We start from the raw sequence: 5546 nt of genomic DNA, 5'->3' as shown, positions 1-5546 counted from the left end.
ATTTGGGACCTATTAGACTCTACCCCAGAGCAAAGCAGCTTGATTGGTATTAATGTGCCTTATGAAGGAATATGTCGACAAGAAATGATTTGAATTACTTTAGATCCGTTATTCTCTGTGACCCCTTGGATTTCTATTTGTGTTTAATTTAAAAGAGTGGAAAAGAGTGTGAATTGCATACACACTACTATATATAAAATAATCAACAAGGACCTACTGTATTGCACAGGAAACTACTCAGTATTCTGTAATAACCTATGTAGGAAAAGAATCTGAAAAAGAATGGATATGTGTCTACTGTGCTGTACACCTGAAACTAACACAACATTGTAAATCAACTATACTTTAAATTGCAAAGTGTACAGGCGTACCTCATTTTATTGTGCTTTGAAGATACTGTGTCTTTTACAAATTGAAGGTCTGTGGCAACCCAGCATAGAGCCTGTCTATCTGTGTATTTTTTTCCAACAGCGTTTGCTCACCTCAGGTCTCTGTGTCACCTTTTGGTAATCCTTGAAATATTTCAAACTTTTTCATCATTTTTATTATGTTTGTTACGGTGATCTGTGATCAGTGATCTTTGATGTTACTATTGTAAATACTGTAATTGTTTGGGGGCACCATAAACCACACCCATGTAAGATGGTGAAATTAATTGTAAATGTTATGTGCGTTCTGACTGCTCCACCAACTGGCCATTTCCCCATCTCTCTCCCTCTCCTCAGGCCTCCCTATTTCCTGAGACACAACAAATATTGAAATTAAACCAGCTAATAACCCTACAATGGCCTCTTAAGTGTTCAAGTAAAAGGAAGAGTTGCACGTGTCTCACTTTATTTATTTTTTAAATAAATAAATATTTACTTATTTATTTATTTTTAAAAATAAATAAATATTTACTTATTTATTTATTTTTTGGCTGCATTGGGTCTTTGTTGGTGCACGCGGGCTTTCTCTAGTTGCGGTGAGCGGGGGCTACTCTTTGTTATGGTGTGCAGGCTTCTCATGCGGTGGCTTCTCTTGTTGTGGCTCGCGGGCACTAGGCGCGCGGGCTCAGTAGTTGTGGCACGTGGGCTCAGTAGTTGTGGCTCACGGGCTCTAGAGTGCAGGCTCAGTAGTTGTGGCGCACGGGCTTAGTTGCTCCACGGCATGCGGGATCTTCCTGGACAAGGGCTCGAACCCGTGTCCCCAGCATTGGCAGGCGGATTCTCAACCACTGCGCCACTGGGGAAGTCCCCATGTCTCACTTTAAATAAAATCTAGACATGATTAATTTAGTGAGGAAGGCATGTCAAAAGCTGAGACAGGCCAAAAGCTAGGCCTCTTGTGCCAAAGAGTTAGCCAAGTTGTGGATGCAAAGGAAAAGTTCTTAAAGGAAATTGAAAGTGCTCCTCCAGTGAACACATGGATGATAAGAAAGTGCAACAGCATAATTGCTGATATGGAGAAAGTTTTATCAGTCTGAATAGAAGATCAGACCAGCCATAACATTCCCTTAAGTCAAATCCTAATCCAGAGCAAGGCCCTGACTCTCTTCAATTTTATGAAGTCTGAGAGAGGCGAGGAAGCTACAGAAGAAAAGTTTGAAGCTAGGAGAGGTTGGTTCATGAGGTTTGAGGGAAGAAGCTGTCTCCATAACATAACAGTGCAAGGGGAAGCAGCAAGTGCTGACATAGAAGCTGCCTCAAGTTATGCAGAAGATAATTAATGAAAGTGGCTACACTAAACAACAGATTTTTAATGTAGATGAAACAACCTTCTGTTGGAAGAAGATGCCATTTAGGACTGTCATAGTTATCGAGGAGAGGTCAGTGCCTGATTTCAAAGCTTCAAAAGGCCTGCTAACTCTCTCAGGGGCTAATGCAGCTCGTGACTTTAAGTTGAAGCCAATGCTCACTTACCATTCTGAAAATCCTGGGGCCCTTAAGAATTATGCTAAATCTACTCTGCCTTTGTCCTCTAAATGGAAAAACAAAGCCTGGATGTCAGCACATCTGTTTACAGCATGGTTTATTGAATATTTTAAGCCCACTGTTGAGACCTACTGCTCAGAAAAAAAGATCCTTTCAAAATATTACTGCTCTTGGGCAATGCACCTAGTCACCCAAGAGCTCTGGTGGAGACGTACAATGAGATTAATGTTGTTTTCATGCCTGCTAACACAACATCCATTCTGGAGCCCATGGATGAAGAAATAATTTTGACTTTCCAGGTTTATTATTTAAGAAATACATTTTGTAAGGCTACAGCTGCCATCAACAGTGATTCTTCTGATGGATCTGGACAAAGTAACTGGAAAACCTTCTGGAAAGGATTCACCATTCTAGATGCCGTTAAGAACGTTTGTGATTCACAGGAAGAGGAAAAAATTTCAACGTTAACAGGAGTTTGGAAGAAGTTGGTTCTAACACTCATGGAATACTTTGAGGGGCTCAAGCCTTCAGTGGAGGAAGTAACTGCATATGTGGTAGAAATAGCAAGAAAACTGGAATTAGAAGTGGAACCTGAAGATGTGACTGAACAGCTACAATCTCTTGATAAAACTTTAACAGATGAAGAGACATAACACTTGCACATTTAATAGATTACAGTGCAGTATAAACACAACTTTTATATGCACTGGGAAACTAAAAAATTTGTGTGACTTGATTTATTGCAGTAACCTGGAACTGAACTCGTAATATCTGTGAGATACGCCTGTAATATTTTTATTTGTTAAATGCAAATTTCAGCTCATATGTGAGATATTTTATTAAATTTGAATAATGTCTTCAAAATTGAAATTGCTTTTTTATTTTGAGCATAAATTATTTGTTTTAAAAGTAAAGAAGAAGAAAATAATGATTACTAGTGACTACTGCACGATTATTACTTTTTGGCATATAGAAGGGGATGTTAAAAATGATCCACTTAGGGCTTCCCTGGTGGCACAGTGGTTGAGAGTCCGCCTGCCCATGCAGGGGACACGGTTCGAGCCCCGGTCCGGGAGGATCTCACATGCCGCGGAGCGGCTGGGCCCGTGAGCCATGGCCGCTGAGCCTGCGCGTCCAGAGCCTCTGCTCTTCAGCGGGAGAGGCCACAACGGTGAGAGGCCCGCGTACCGCAAAAGAAAAAAAAAAAGATCCACTAAAAAAAAAATGATCCACTCTGATTGTTCAATTTGCTAGATGTACTAGATATGTCACTGGTTGCTCCAAGTACCACTGTTCGTTTTAACTGAATTAGAACAGGTTAATCAGAGTAGAGAGAAAACAGACTTTATAATGTAAAGATTAATAAACCAAAAGCTCAGAAGAGTCGGGAGGCCAGGAGGGGGACCTCTCATGCCCTGTGACAATAGTAGAGCCCACCAGGTATAAAGAAGACTTGTTTTTCTCACCTGGCAAGAGCTCAGCCAATGAGAGACTGCCACAACTCAGCCAATGAAAAGCCACTATACTTTGAACTCTCATTTCCTCCAATGGACTCTTTGTTTACTAGAACATTTCTGACTTTCTTTTCTCCTCTTTGAAAGAGTTCTCTGCTTGCTGTGCTTGCTTTAAAAGAGTTCTCTGCTTGCACAGTGGTTCAGCATGGTTATCGACTACATTTGCAATTCTTTGTTGATCTCAAGTAAGCCGCCCTTTTTTTTTTTTTTTGCGGTACGCGGGCCTCTCACCGTTGTGGCCCCTCCCGCTGCGGAGCACAGGCTCCGGACGCGCAGGCTCAGCGGCCATGACTCACGGGCCCAGCCGCTCCGCGGCATGTGGGATCCTCCCAGACCGGGGCACGAACCCGCGCCCCCTGCATCGGCATACGGACTCTCAGCCACTGCGCCACCAGGGAAGCCCAAGTAAGCCCATTTTTGCTGGAGAAATAACTGGCAGTCTATTTGTTTTAGGGCAATAATAACCAACTTTCTGTTTCCCACCTCTTCCATAATAATTCAAGAAAAGCCAAGGGACCAATTAAGACCTCCAAGTATGCTTTGATTTGTGACCTACGAGTATGCTTCACAGACCAGAGGAGCTTGTTTCTTGAGTGTTTGGCATTTCAAAATTTGTATATGCTTGTAAAATGGTAATTTCAGCAGGAGTTGCATTTTATTTTATTTTATTATTATTATTATTTTTTTGGCCATGCCACACGGCATGTGGGATCTTAGTTTCCCAACAGGGATCGAACCTGTTCCCCCTGCATTGGAAGCGTGAAGTCTTAACCACTGGACCACCAGGGAAGTCCAGGAGTTGCTTTTTTTTTTTTTTTTTTTTTTTTTTTTGCGGTACGCGGGCCTCTCACTGTTGTGGCCTCTCCCGCTGTGGAGCACAGGCTCCGGACGCGCAGGCCCAGCGGCCATGGCTCACGGGCCCAGCCGCTCCGCGGCATGTGGGATCCTCCTGGACCGGGGCACGAACCCGTGTCCCCCGCATCGGCAGGCGGACTCTCAACCACTGCGTCACCAGGGAAGCCCCAGGAGTTGCATTTTAAATGTGGTAAACATGTTGAAGGGTATTTTAAATTTGTTGATTGTCTATCATCTTGTGGCAAAAAGGTTCCTAATTGTTCTTAAATAAGCATATTTTCTTGGCACTGAGTAGTACAATTTAGGAAGTAGTGTAAGATACTGTCACTAAGTTTAATTTAAATCGTAAAGTGTTTTGCATGTTCTAATGGCAGCACTTAGTGAAAGTTATGTTTGCAAACATAATTTCTCCAATGAGCTATTTGTGAATTTGTGGATGCAGGGCGACCAGCTGCTTGGGTTCTGCTTGACCTCCTGGGCACACGCTCAAGCATCCATCTGTAGCAGATCACCAGCATGATTTAAATTGTTTTCTCTTCCTCCCTTTTGCCCCCTCCCCCTGCTCCTTCTTCCTTGTCACCCCTCTGCTTCTTCATCCTCCTCTTCCCATTTTTACTCAATACCAAAGGCTTATAGTTAAATTCGCATGATACATTCTGATACATTAATTTGTGTCTGGCACCACTCCGCAGTGTTTGGCAAATCATGGTATTTTGGCTTCTCTATTCATTTCACTGACATTAAATCAATTCAAGAAACGCAGAATGCAGGATTTAGCTAAATGCGTGTAACAGCATTGCAGGTTGGTTAGGTGCATTTTTTTTTTTTTTTTTGCGGTACGCGGGCCTCTCACTGCTGTGGCCTCTCCTGTTGCCGAGCACAGGCTCCGGACGCGCAGGCTCAGCGGCCGTGGCTCACGGGCCCAGCCGCTCCGTGGCATGTGGGATCTTCCCGGACCGCGGCACGAACCCGTGTCCCCTGCATTGGCAGGTGGACTCTCAATCACTGCGCCACCAGGGAAGCCCTATGTGCATGTTTTTGTAAAGCAGTCGGAGCTTAAAAGGTAATTGCTTTAGGACCTTGCCAAAATCAGGGATAAAGAATTTCTTTTAAAAAGCATACTTTTGATTCTCTAGGGTTAACAGGGAGCGGGACTTCACGGGCACCAAAAGTTAGTGATTTAGTCAAAAGGTTTTTCAACTGTCCTCTTTGTTTTCTACCCGCAACTATGTTAAGCTGTACCCAGATAGTACGCTCACTGATT

Source organism: Mesoplodon bidens (assembly GCF_964165515.1).
Source record: "Mesoplodon bidens genome assembly, chromosome: 3".
In the NCBI taxonomy this organism is placed as follows: domain Eukaryota; kingdom Metazoa; phylum Chordata; class Mammalia; order Artiodactyla; family Ziphiidae; genus Mesoplodon; species Mesoplodon bidens.
This window is presented reverse-complemented; position numbering follows the sequence as displayed.